This window comes from Microtus oregoni, unplaced genomic scaffold (assembly GCF_018167655.1).
Source record: "Microtus oregoni isolate MIOR12 unplaced genomic scaffold, Mior012 000006F_ref0000085, whole genome shotgun sequence".
Taxonomy (NCBI): Eukaryota; Metazoa; Chordata; class Mammalia; order Rodentia; family Cricetidae; genus Microtus; species Microtus oregoni.
Window position 1 is genome coordinate 27,913,269 of NW_024543065.1, and position 14,551 is coordinate 27,927,819.

Consider the following 14,551-nt stretch of genomic DNA (forward strand, 5'->3'; position numbering starts at 1 on the left):
ACTACTGTGGGATCCGCTTATCCACTAATTCTTTTCTTAGGCATCTCTGAACAGAGCTGAATGAATCTCCATGGTTTCATTAAGAAACATGCTGAATAGAACCAGGGTTCTTTCCTGTTTCTGATAGTTACTTGCTATATAATCTTAGCCACATCACTCCCTTTCTCTTAATCCTATTATGTAATTATACAGTGGAAGGAGCAGCCATGATAGAGGTCTTTACCATCCTTTCCTGGGTGTTTCCTCAGAACTGAGTTCTTACAAATATAGTCTCTAGCATCAAGTCTTCCCTCCCTCCCTGCAATGATTCCCCTTCCACCCCCATGTTTGTCCAATCTTCCCAACTCTTCTCAACAGCTGCCAAGTTTTCACACCCTCTGAAAAGCAAGGCAATCGCTTCTGGAGGCCCATGCCTGTAATTGCAGATGGCAGAGGCAGAAGAGTTCAAATTTAATGGCAGGCTGGGCAACGGGCCAGATCCTGCCTCAAAAAAAGAATGCAAAAAAATATAAAAATTATATTCTTTATAGTTTCAAAAATGTTGACTTTATAACGACTTATACTACATTTTCATGGTTCTATTCTTACAGAATAACAGATAACCTGTATTATTTTGTAGACAGGTAGCATAATGGTTTTAGGAGCAGGCCTTCTTGAAGATGAATCATGTGGTATCCAAACAAAGTTTCTCAGATGCCCCCCCTCTATCTATAAAATAGGAATCATAAGATTACCCACTTATTTCAAAGTACTATATGTAGTGAATTATACACGATGTAGCTGAGTAGAGCTTGGCACCTTTTGTTGTTGTTGTTGTTGTTTTGTTTTGTTTTTCGAGACAGGGTTTCTCTGTAGCTTTGAAGTCTGTCCTAGAACTCACTCTGTAGACCAGACTGGCCTCGAACTCACAGAGATCCTCCTGTCTCTGCCTCCTGAGTGCTGGGATTAAAGTTAGTGTGCACCACCACTACCAGACGAGCTTGGTACTTTTAAAACAAATGTTTCACAACATTTTAGTTATTAAAACAGGCAGTAAGCATCTGTGATCTGAATTTCCCAAATCTGAAAGCTTTGAGTATCATATTCATGCTCAAAATAGTTGTTTATCAGGGATATTCAACTGGTAAAGTCAGTACACACACTCCAAAATCTAAAGCATCAAATGTGTGTTCCCAAGTACTTCAGATAAAGAAGACTCAGCCTAGGCTGGGGAGGTGGCTCGTTTGGTAAGTGCCTGAGGTATAAGCAAAAGGACTTGAGTTTAGATCACTAGCACCCATAGAAAAAGTTGAATGTGGTGGCAGGCATAGTCCTAGAGTACGATTGTATATGTACAAACAATGCCTGCACGGTGGGGAGCAGAGACTCAGATCCTCAGAGCTCATTGGCCAGTCCATCTAGACAGTCACTGAGCTAGCGAGGTGGAGAAGATGGAGGAAAATGCCTGACATCAACTGTTGGCCTCCACACACTCACACTCACACATGCATAATGCACACACACACACACACACACACACACACACACACAGAATTCTTGCTCAACCTACATTACCCAAAATTGCTTATGCCCAATACTGTATAAATAAAAATCACAGATGTACCTATTGATACTGGAGACTACAAAATAGGAAAATCCCACTGACCTCTCAAAACTTAAGCTATCCACTCCCCCTTCACCCCTTTTTGTTTTGAGACAGGTCTCACTCTGTAGCCTGGCTCCTTGGAATTTGCTATGTAAACCAGGTTGGCCTCCCGAGTGCTGGGATTATTGGTGTGAATCACCACACCCAGCTAGGACCATTATTTTTAATATTATATCAAACCTATACGATGTCTCCAGTGGGCAATTTTTAAGTGGTACAGGAGACAACTTTTCATGAAACAGAATGCTCAATTCCCACACTTACCTGTGATCATTTTTATGGCTACCAATCCCAAGCTTACACCTAATGCCTTCCCCAGCTCCCCCATTCCCTTCTCCTTTCAGCAAACCCAGGCTTGTTGGCACATGCCACAGCACCGAGTTAAGTCTCCAGTCCCTAGGCCATCTGTTCTTAAGTGACAGTATCACTTTTGGGTATGTTCTGATTTATTTGGGTTTTTTTGTTTGTTCGTTGTTTCTGCATAGACATCACTTTTTAAAAATTAAAAAAATTAAAAACTACTTTAATTTTTTCAATTTTAACAATGCATTAACATCTACCTAAACATCCTACAGGTACCTAAAACTTATGTCCAGAGTGTAACATGTAACCTTCCTTCTAGAAACTGCTTTTCCTCCTATATTTTTTTCACTTAAAAATTTTTGTATGTGTATGAGTGTTTTGCCTGCATGTATGTTTGTGCACCACATGCATATCTGCTACCCACTGAAGTCAGAAGAGGGCTTCAGGTCTCCTTGGACTGGAGTTATGATGTTTATGAGTTTCGTGTAGGTGCTGGTGGTGTAGGAGGTCCTTCTATCTATGTTTTACTTTTATTGGTAGAATAAAGAGACTGCCTTGGCCTTTTGACAGGGCAGATTTAAGTAGGTGGAGTAGACAGAACTGGATGCTGGGAAAAAGGACAGACAGGCAGATGCCACGAATCTCCGGCCTGAGACGGACGTAGGCTAGACTCTTGCCGGTAAGCCACAGTCACATGGTGATGCACAGATTTAATAGAAATGGTTAGATCAGGATGTGAGAGTTGGTCAATAAGAGGCTAGAGCTAATGGGCCAGGTAGCAATTTAATTAATACAATTTCTGTGTGGTTATTTTGGAGGTTAAACTAGCCGGGCAGTGGAATGTGGCCTGCTCCTTCTATTACAGCTGGGAATTGAACTCGCATCCTCTGGAAGGGCAGCAAGTACTCTTAACCTGTGAGCCAAGACTCTGCCCTGCCCCTTCCTATATTCTTAATCTCATAAAACAGCATTACCTCCCTGGACTTCAACCCTCAAGTACCAAGGATTTCAGCACCTGCCATGTTCCTCAAATCAACCAGCCTTCATCACTAACTAGGTGTACTATCTCAGAGCCCCTGGAGGGATTCTCTCGCTACTAACCCTGTCTTAGTATAAATATCCCATTGTCTGTCTCTCTAGAGCATAAGAAGATGGAAACCCGGAGGTGTCTTTCAAACTCTTCAGGAACTGCTCAGTGCCTTCAGGACAAAGGTGAAGCAGCTTGTCAGGGGCTCGCGGGCCTTGGTGACTGCTGGTCCTCTCATGTCCCTCCTGCCCACACTGCTCCCTCTTCCTGAAACACTGGGCCTCAGAACACAGGCCTGTAATCCAGCACTCTCAAGGTAGAGAGAAGAGGGGATGGTCAGAAGCTCAAGGTCATTATCCTCGGCTACTCGGCCATTTCAAGGCCGGCCCAAGTTAGACAAAACCCTGTCAAAAACAAAACAAACAAGGAGGAAGCCCGTTCATAAGTCCTCTTCATCACACTGTAAGCCTGGAGGGGAGGGGTCGCAATGAAATGTTCACAACTGGAGTAGAAGAAAAGCAATGAGGTATTCCAAGATAATCCTATGAAAATCACCTCAGCAGCTGGGGATGTAGCTCAGGGGCAGAGTGACTGACAGGCATACAGAAGTGCACTTCAATTTAAGGTAAGCGGAAGTTGTTCAAGTCATTCCCATTGCAGCTAGACAGTGGTGTCTGAATGACTCAGCATGGTTGTCGTGATACCGCTCCCCTTGGTACTCACAGGGGCGTGTTTTTCACTTCAGTTCTTAGAGCTAGCCCTCAGAGCTTGAGCTGCCCCGGCATTTGATTCGTCTATCTGAGATAAACAAGTGTTCTGGAGGGTTGAAGTCGTCTCTTGGTGGAGAGAGGTACCGACAGGGTCATCTGGGCAGACACCATTGAGCCTGCAGTATTTTTCAAGCAGAGTTGTTGGCACAGCTGCTGAGGTCTGAGGAGTGGAGTATGCTGTTGCTTAGCACAGAGGGCAAAGGACAAAGCCCAATTTCTTTTTTTGTCCAGTTGAGATGGAAGCTTAACTTGATCACAGTAAAATTTATTTAAAATATACTCACAAAAGATATTATTCCAATTCTGCATTCATTTCCAGTATACCTCCTTTACTTACCTAGCCAGGCCAAATGCTGAAATGCTGAGAGCCTGCTATTGTCTACCTAACAGCAAAATCTCACAGCCTACTAGAAAAGACCCTATGAGCTGGGTGAGGTGGTGCATGCACATCTATAATCCCAGTGCCCGGGAGACAGAAGCAGAAGAATCGCAAGACTGAGGCCAGCATTGCTACACAGGTGAGTTCTAGCCAGCACGAGATAACAGGAGACCCCATCTCTAAAACAAAGAAACAAACAACAAAAACTACCAGATGTCCGTAATCCCTACTTCTTGAGAGACTGAGGTGAAGTCTATCACTTGAGTTCAGGATTCAAGCTCAGCCTTAACAACAGAGTGAAGACAGTATCTCAAAAACAAGCAAACAAACAAAAAAAAAAAAAAGCCTTATGAATTGGGCATCATCCCAGCACTTAGGAGGCAGAGACAGGCAGCTCCCCATGGGTTCAAGACCAGCCTGGTCTACAGAATGAGTTTTAGGCCAGACAAGCCAGAAAGGAAGAAAAAGCCACCCCATGAAGCCCTGTTCAGAGGAAGCTACACATTGCAGGCCATCACTGCTCAAGGAGTCTCTCATTCTACACAGGGACTATTTCATGTCAACATAATTCACTTCATATAAAAATGTCTTTTGCTGGGTGGTGGTGTCACATGCCTTTAATCCCAGCACTCGGGAGGCAGAGGCAAAAGGATCTTTGGGCTCAAGTCCAGCCTGGGCTACAGAGTGTCCAGGACAGCAGGGCTTCCTCCACCCCACACCCCAAAAAATCAGTATGTCATTTTCCGTTTTCACTCCCTAAAATGCCTAACACATGCCAAGCTGCTAGAAGCTAGAAAAGGAAGAGAAAGAGGTCACAGTGTTGATGGCAGAAACCAATGCAATGCTCATCACCCTGGTCCCCTGAACTTGGTATAAACTATTACCAGGTAATTCAGTATTCCACAAAAAGGAAGGTGGGGTCTGCAAAGCTGCTTTATCACAGGAGTTAGCCAAATATGCTGATCCAGTCCAGACTAGCCAAGGCCAATAGATCAAGGCCTCTTTTATTTACTATGACCGACTTTTAGCCTTCAGTAAAGTTTCTCCTGAGCATAGTACTACAGATTTCCGTTTCGGTACTTGAAGAGCTGAGGCGAGAAAATAAGACCAAGTGGGGAGACACAGTGAGTTCAAAATCAGCCTGAAGCTACTTGGCCCATCTCAAAACAGAGCAAAGCAAAGCAACACTCCGCCCTGCCACCCCAGATGAGAACCTGCTATCCAGTTACAAATCACAATTAATAAAATACAAAGAAAGGTTGTAAAACAGCAAAGCTAAGAAGAGGCATGCACCATGGTACGTTCAATTATAGACAATATTTTTGTATATGAATACTGCTACCGTTTCTCATAATTAAATTATACATTAGCCTGTGAGACTTCACTGTGCTAGCTCAGACACTAGAGTATACCCAGAAAGGGATTTGACAGACAATAGATTATTTACATATTCTTCTTTTTTTTATATTCAAGTAACATTTATTGAGTACTCAGATGTTTTTCTTTTTTTTTTGGTTTTTCGAGACAGGGTTTCTCTGTAGCTTTGGTGCCTGTTCCAGAACTTAGCTCTTGTAGACCAGGCTGGCCTCGAACTCCCAGAGATCCGCCTGCCTCTGCCTCCCGAGTTCTGGGATTAAAGGCGTGCGCCACCACTGCCAGGCTTTCTTTTTTTTTAAATTTATTTATTTATTAAAGATTTCTGCCTCCTCCCCTCCACCGCCTCCCATATCCCTCCCCCTCCCTCATCAGCCCGAAGAGCAGTCCGGGTTCCCTGCCTTGTGGGAAGTCCAAGGACCTCCCACCTCCTTCCAGGTCTAGTAAGGTGAGCATCCAAACTGCCTAGGCTCCTACAAAGCCAGTACGTGCAGTAGGATCAAAACCCAGTGTCATTGATCTTGACTTCTCAGCAGTCCTCATTGTCTGCTATGTTCAGCGAGTCCAGTTTTATCCCATGCTTTTTCAGACCCAGGCCAGCTGGCCTTGGTGAGTTCCCGATAGAACATCCCCATTGTCTCAGTGTGTGGGTGCACGCCTCACGATCCTGAGTTCCTTGCTCGTGCTCTCTCTCCTTCTGCTCCTGATTTGGACCTTGGGATTTCAGTCCGGTGCTCCAGTTTGGGTCTCTGTCTCTGTCTGCATATTCTTCTTTTAAAAAATAATAAATGCTCATTCTACAGAACTTGGAGATTACACTAGAAAATAAAAATCAGCGTAAAATTTACCAATTTGGTATTATCCTGGTCTACAAAGTGAGTTCCAGGACAGCCAGGACTATGTAGAGAGACCCTGTCTTAAGAAACAAAAATAGGGGGCTGGAGAGATGGCTCAGAGGTTAAGAGCACTGAATGCTCTTCCAGAGGTCCTGAGTTCAATTCCCAGCAACCACATGATGGCTCACAACCATCTGTAATGAGACCTGGTGCCCTCTTCTGGTGTGTGGGCATACATGGAAGCAGAATGTTGTACACATAATGAATAAATAAATAAATAAAAAAACACAAAAATAAACAAGTAAAAACTAACATTTTTATATCAGCTCAATCTTATCATTTAAACAAAAGTAGAGACTGAAATACATGTTCTCGTAAGTTGCTCTTTTTATTTAATATAACACAATAAATGGTTACATATATATTATTTGATTAAAGTATAATTTTTAAAGAGCATATAAATATTTATGCAAGTTATTTTCTCATTAAGATATATTTAACCAATTATAATTTTAGGTATGTGACAATTTTAATGCTTTTATTACTGTCAATGCCTAAAACTGTTTCAAAGTAAAGCATTATTTGAGCCTTTAGGACTTAACCAAAGGTCTTAACTGTTGCTGTGTCCTTTGACTAGTTCTCTCATGAAAAATACTCTATTTTAGAAAAATTTCTCTAAGTTATATCTTCTCAAATGCTTTTGGAAACTACAACTGAGTAAAAATAGAATCTATAAAAACATTGAAGTAGAAATGAGGGGCTGGGGCAGCGCTGAGCAGTTAAGAGCACTGGCTGCTCTTGAAGAATGTGGAAGACATTGCTGGCTGCTCAGAGGTGGCAGCCTCCCAGGACCTAGCAGTTTATCTCAATAGCTCAGCCAGGAGCTGCCTCCCTCCAGCAAAGCTTCCTGCTGTCTACCTGCCCTTGTCTGGAGAATGGCCCTGGACTGCTGACCTTATCTAAAAGTTACCACCCACCAGCCGCCTGGCTCATCTTTAGCTTGACCCTCGGCACGGATCCCTGCTGAGAAGGCCTGTGCTAGGGGCTCTGCTATAGGACTCTACTGCCATATACTAAGTCTTGTGATAGGAGTGTGCCACTTAGTGCAAATTAGGTTTGCTCCCAGACTCCCCAATCCTATATCTTCCTTGTACTCTGAAACACAATTCAGCCAATTCACTGAAATCTGTCTCCATTTGCGCTCATGGGTGTCCAAAGCTTTCTGTTGCCCCATCTGCCTCTCTCCCCTGGTGGCCAAGAGCCCCAGAGGGAATGAGAACCCTCCACAAAGACCAAACTTCGATTCCCAGTGGCCACATAGTGGTCCACAGACATCTGTAACTTCAGTTACCCTAAGCTATCCTGTGTGAAACCGTTAGACAACATTCGCAATGCCAAGGACACGTGGACAATGCATGCGATGCTCCCTTTTCATTGGGAAAAATGACACAAACCAAGGGAGCCAACATACCGACACTGTTCACTGCGGACGGGAAACAGTTCATACTATTACTGGTATTTTTAAAGTTTTGTTTGGATATTTATGTGTGTAGTCATGTATGAGACTAATTTTGCCTACATAATAAAAGCTTGGTTCAAATCCAGATCTTCTTGCTTCAACTTCTTGAGGGCTGAGATCACAGGCAAGTAACACCATGCCCAGTATTCATATTTTTTTATTCATATAAAATTCAATCTTATATCTCTATCTAAGGGTAAACATGTAGGTAATAAAAGCAATAAAAATATAAGAATAGAGCCAGTAGTAAGACAGATTTGTAAAAAAATCTGTCATAAATTCTGTGTATATGCTGTAGTTGGTAAATACATCTTTCCAGAAAGGCAAAGTGAAGACAGATTTAACAATTTTTGTTTTCAAAAATTCTATCTATTAACATATGCCAGGAACAGGAAATTTAGATATACGTTCAAAGACACTAATTTGGAAACGCCAAACACACACACACACACACACACACACACAATGAGAAACATGGTTGTGAATGTGATTTATTAGTTTATCCCTATGGATGGAAATCACATGAAGAGTGAGGACAGGGTTGAGGCTAGTGCCTGTGATGCTACTCTGAAAGGAACATTTTGAATGATTCTGAAATCTTTTAAATCAATACTGCTAAAAGAAGCTTTGATAAAACCTTAAAATCTAAAATTTCAAACTCTTAAGAGTAAAGCTTTATGATTCATTTCTATAACACGTGTACACACACATGAACACACAGCTTGGCTGACATTGACAAGACAGTTTTCAGTAAGTCAAAAGAGAAAAGACCAAGGAAACTCTTTGAGGCAAAACATTGTTTTTTGGGCAATATGGGGAGGCTACGGGTAGATTGTTTCAAACTTCCAGGACAAAGCAGGGAAACAGAAAACACAGCAGCCTGGAGTAAGATGGCCAGAAAATTGTAGTTCTCACTGAACGAAGAGCCTCGCTAACCCTGACTGACAGCACACAGCCACCTGCCAGTTAGCAGCAGATGACAGACGGGTGCCCTGACAGGAACTATGAGTCCTGTCCCCAGTGTTCCAGATAAACTCGCTGCTGATCTCAAGCCTCTTTGCTAAGAATGGCACACAATACAGCTGCGAGGGGTTGGTAAACTGGGTCTTTACTTTGCCTTTTATTTTTAATTTTATTGTTTGGTGACCTAAATAATAATTTCAGACCCAGTAGAAACTTTAATAAATATATCTAAGCACAAAAATTTTATTTTATCAAAAATTCAGCTCAAGGTGAATCATAGACACTTATGTAAACCACAAAACTTTAAAACCTGTTGAAGGTAACAGAAAATCTATTTGACCTTAGGTATGGCGTTATGTTTTAGATAGAACACTAAAAGCCCACTGTCTGAAACATAACATTTTCAAGCTGGATTTGATTAAGATTTAAAACCAATTTATAAAGGACAGCCTTAAGAACATAAAAGATAGCCAGACAGAGAAAAATGTTTGCAAGGACAGGCTCCCACTTCACAAGAACTCTAAACACACAGCCCAAGGAAACGTAAGCAAGGGTCTTCAGACACCCGCTAGAGAAGACATGCAGATGGAGACCAGCACAGCGAACGGACACCCCAGAGCCAGCGGGGATTGGCTAACTTAAGATACCTGTCCTGCCAGGGATGTGGAGCAACAGACTCCCTTTTCCTGCGGGCAGGAGTATAAAAATACAGCCGCTGCGTAGCAGCTGCGAGTGTCGTGCAAGGACAAAGCCAGGGTCACTGTATGGGCCGGCCATGAGCTGAGAACTTCTGTCTGATTGACCGATAGACAGCACTTTTACTTTCAAACACCATGCATTTTAAGAGAAATGAGCTCTTGATCCAAGAGAAGAATCATTGAGTTTCCACGACGGCCAGTTTGCCCAGCATAAGGAGGTCCCATCTGCTATGACATGCTATGACACGCTATGCGGTGACACCCGAGGTAAGGTGACACCAAGCAAGCCTGCTTTTGTTTCCTTGCTGACACTCCAGCCACTTTATAAAAGATCAGCCCTGCCATGCTCAGTACTGCAGTTTTACCTGCCTCGTGAATCACAAATAAAAGCTAGCTAATTTCTCTAAACTTGTTGAAAATTTATCACTATCCAGTTAATTTTTAAGCAACACAGGGGTGAAGGGCACCAAACCCCATGACATGTAACTTCTGTCTCCCCCAAACCCACTGCGAGCTGTTGGCGCGAAGCTCAATGGCATAAGCAGGCAATTTCTCATGTAACATTTATTTTGTCAGCTATGTAGTAGACTGTAGTACACAATGTAGAAAGCTGGCTACAAACACAAGGGACCACTTCTTCAATTTTAAATTTTGGACAATTTCATATATGTATGCAATGTATTGTAAACATATTTTCTCCCTCCCTCTCCTACTTTTGTGTCTTCTGTTCTATCAAGAAGTCACTTTTCACCGTGAAATAGATTTACTAGAGAGATGACTGTTCCTATGCAAATCATTCATGTCATACTGACAGCAGGGTCTCCCACTCCTGGGTTCAAGAGACCCTCCTGCCGCTCAAGCAGCTGGGATCGCACGTGTGCTGGATGGGCTTGGCGTCCCCAAACAGTGCCAGTGGCTATTCCCAGCCCAGCTCACAACAGCAACCGGAGCTGGCTATGGAGTCGACAGTGCCATAGTCTCACCACAGTTAGCCTGATAGAGCTCATGCTGACCTCCACAGAGCCAGGTCACGGCCAACCCGAACAACTAAACACACGTCTCACAATGAGGAAAGCGTGAGGGCTAGGGATCTAGTACTCCGTAGTAGAGGGCTTACATAGAACATTGAGGCCCTGGGTTTAATCCCCAGTACCACAAAACAAAAGAAAAATCAAAACCAAACCATGCTCTGGGCTAGAGCCGAACAGCAGCATGCACAAGGCCATGGGTTCAAAGCCTGGTACATCCATCCACACCCAGATACACTTACACAAACACACATATGTACATAAACACAAATACACACGTCAAACACATACACAGAAACATACAGAAATGCCAGCAACGGTCCAAAGTATGTTGTTCTGCCAGACCTTATGGTGCGTTCGGGATGAGGCTGCAGGATCTCAGACAAGGCCAACCTAAGCTGTGCATCAAGCCCTGACTCAAGCAAACACACACTAAGAACTTGTCATTCAAGAGCCAACTACATAGTGAACCAGTGTGAGTGTGTGTGTGTGTGTGTATGTGCACCTTACAATTCCTGTATATTAGCAAAGACTGTGTTTCTAAGCCCATAAGAGTTAGGAGCCCTGTTTTTTGTTATTGCTGTTTTTAGCAATGAATTTCACTGATTTGATTCAATTTCATCAATGAATTTCATAACGAACATTCCCGTTTGAGGCATCTTGAACCTGAGTATTTCCTGACTAGTGCACAATTCTGTTCAAGTGGCCACATCTTTTCACACATAGTGTCCTGTGCCTGCTCTGGGAGGTTGCGCTGGAAATTCAAGCTTCAAGCAGTCCTTTAGCCTAAGCCTCCCACTTAGGAGGGACCATAAGTGAGTGCAATATGAGCTGCTCCTAACCATCCTTCCTGCTTTGTTTTTCTTCTTGTAGTGTTGGAGGCTGAACCCAGGGCATGCGCACATGCTAAGCTACTGCTGAGCTAAACCTCTATCCTACTTTACAGTTGGAAAAGGCATGCAGGGCCATATTTTTAAAAATTAACAAAACTCTATTTCATCAGGGTGAGCACCACATTTCTTAGCAGTCAGTTTTACTCTCCTTTGGGACAGGGTCTCCTGTAACCCAAACTGGCCTTGAACTTAATACTTAACAGTATTAAGTGACCACATTATAAACCTCATTTCTCTTATTGATTCTAAGTTCCAAGGCAACATGATAGTTTCTCGTGTAAATTTCCTACAGGAAGGAAAAAACCTAGCAGGAAAACCAATATGCCATTTACTCCGCAGGTATTTCCAAGTATGTTACTAAATTATCAAATTTTGCATGGAGGTGCAAAATGACCTGAAACCCCTACTCCAGTTCCCAAGTGCTGAGATTACAGATGTGTACACAATACCAGGCTAGCTTTGCCCTTTTCAGAACTGTTTTCTCGGAGGAATGATGAATTTCTGAACCCAGCTCCCATGTGTCTCCCTACAGTCTAACCTCACGTCAGTCCCTTTACCTTTGTGCCCTAGCGTCTTCCTTTTAGTAAGGGCTTCTTTTAAAAAGGGGCTGGGTGGTATAGAATCTCATGGAAACTTCCAGATGTGTGTGTGTGTGTGTGTGTATACACTCACATATATGATTTATTAGAGTGGCTCACAGGCCATGGTCCAGCTAGTCCAACGACGGCCGTCTCTCAACGGAAAGTCCAGGAATCCCACAGTCGTTCAGTCCACGAGACAGCTGTCTCAGCTGCTCTTCAGTGTGCATCGCTGGAATCCCAAAGAAGCAGGCTGTGATGGCAGAGAAGGAAGGCCTCAGCAGCAGGATAGATGAACTTGCCAGTGAGAATGAGGGCAAGCAGGTGAAATGCGGAAGCCTCTTTCTTCCCTGTCTTTTATACAGGCTGCTATGAGAAGTGTGGTCCAGATTTGGGGTGTCTTCCGACCGGAAATAATCCAATTAACTAAAAATTCCTCAGAGGTGTGTCCAGTTGCTGGATTTCAGTTAATTCCAGATGCGGTCAAGTTAACAACACAGAGCCTTTGGGACCACTGCTCACCACTGACACTTGTGCTAGTTTTTACTGTGTTTTAGAGCATCTCCCAGAGACTTTGGAGCTTGTTATTCTGATTACAATCACCCTAAACTGTTTCCCAGGGTTAAAACACTGGGTAGGCCAGCTGTTGCGGCATCAGGCCAGCGGCTGGATGGTAACAATGCTGCAGGACTCAGCAAACTACGGTAATGAGCGATGATGACACAATAGGAAAGGATGAAAATGTGCAAGAAGCTGTAAGAGGATGAAATACACAAGGAGGATGAACTCTACTGTGAACTACACCCGAAAGAGGTCGCTAGGAAAGAGAGAAGAACGGACAAGGAAGTGATCTGTAGCTGCCATCTGTGGATGCACTTGGTCTTGGTAGTTTTATGAAGTTGGTTCCACTGAATCACGGTTTAAGAATTATTTGCTCTTCAAATGTCTTAATAAATAGCTCATAGAATATACAGTTATCTAAAATGCTTTCATTATACTGACTTTCATCCACCTTGCTTTTTTCATGAACAATATGTAGTACTTTGGGAAGTACCAGGATAAAGTGTTTTGTCCACTGGTGCGATGCTTACTCACAACTTGCCCTTCTCCCCAAACAAGGTCTTGCTAAGTACTCAATCTGGTCTCGAACTCCTGATTCTCCTCTATCAGCTTCCAGAGTGCTGGGATAGCAAACAAGGGTCAGTGCACACAACAAACAGCAAGCATTTGTTGAGTCTGTGTTGGGAACCCAGCAACCTCCTGAGCTTTAGGTAGGCTTGGTGAACCAGACCCTGTCACAGCTCTCAGGTGCTCGGCCTTTACCAGGGCCAGGTGCCAAGTGCCAATCAAATTATGGAAAACATAACTGCATACTGCATTTGCAACACATGAGCCAATAAGATACGTGCTGCAATAAAAGTAAATTTATTTGTTTGTTTTAGGGACATGTCTTCAAGCAAGAAATAGTTGAGCTAAGATCTTCAAAGGAAGATGAGTCAAAGACATGATGAGGCTGTCTGAACAAAGAAAAGCATGATGGAAATTTTGTGTCTCTTTTCAACACGGCCAATGACCTCCTCAAACAACGAAGCTACAATGGAAAAACCTTAAGTTATCTTTATTTTCAACCCGGGAATGGAGCAACACTTCATTCCATAAACTAAGCCGAGTGTTTCAGTGGGCTGCAGAGAAGGTAGCCTTAGAGCTGGAGAGGCTGACCACTGAGCAGAAACAGTGAAAGCAGACTGGTCATTTCAAAGTTACCTTCTGCCAAAGGTGGGGGCAGAGAGACAGAGCAAAAGGAAGTAACCAGATTATTCATTTGGAAACACTAAGCATGTAGGACTGGAAGCGAGGGAGCAGCTAATTTGGGAAATTCCATTCTCTCTCATCTTCCTGACTTCTCAGGCCAGGTAACTACTTAGTTTCCGTTTGGATATGTGGAACATTGTGGCACATTGTGGCGGCACTGGTGGCCATTTTGGTTTTATTTTTTCTTTTTGTCTGATCTGGGGGTAGGGGGTGAGGCAGCACAACAGCTCGAGTCCAAAGCAATGGCTTCCTATAAGCTGTATTTAATAATCTCCAAATGATAAACGTAGTGGTCAATTAGTCCTCATGTCACTGGACCTAGAACATTTAACAAAATCACTTCAACTCTCTCTTCATTTTGTTTCTAGGACAACACATCGAGGGCTTCCCCTCTAGGCTGACTGCTCCTTCTGATCACACCTGTTGGTGACTTCAAGGGTAAACTTCAAGGAGTGTGCCTCCTTTGTGGAAAGCAACAACCATTGCTGCAGGAATTCCTGCAGCCAGTAGCCTTTAAGTTACCCTCCCACTTGGGCGGGGCCTCCTATGCTGTATATGCTGACGTCAAGTGTAGGTCTGCTTGCTCTCTTCTGGCTGCTGCATTTGGTTGCTGTTCCCTGTTCGAGCTGAGCATTGTGATCTGTGAGTCTACCCCTAAATAAATAACCCTCTATTATATTCCATTCTGAACTAGTGCGGGATTTCTTTTACACGTCCTTCTTCAAA

The 14,551-nt window shown here is 43.3% G+C and overlaps 1 protein-coding gene across 3 annotated transcripts in view; it reads right to left on the reverse strand.

The window, feature by feature from the left end:
- The window catches only part of Cep57l1 (centrosomal protein 57 like 1), a 56,317-nt gene that overhangs the window by 39,153 nt on the left and 2,613 nt on the right, over positions 1-14,551 (reverse strand). The window contains exon 2 of one of the 3 annotated variants that reach the window (XM_041654634.1): positions 12,108-12,266. The exons of the other annotated variants lie outside the window; for them this stretch is intronic. The gene's annotated coding sequence lies outside the window, so the exon portion shown is untranslated. The remainder of the gene's footprint in view (positions 1-12,107; positions 12,267-14,551) is intronic. 3 annotated transcript variants of the gene reach the window in all.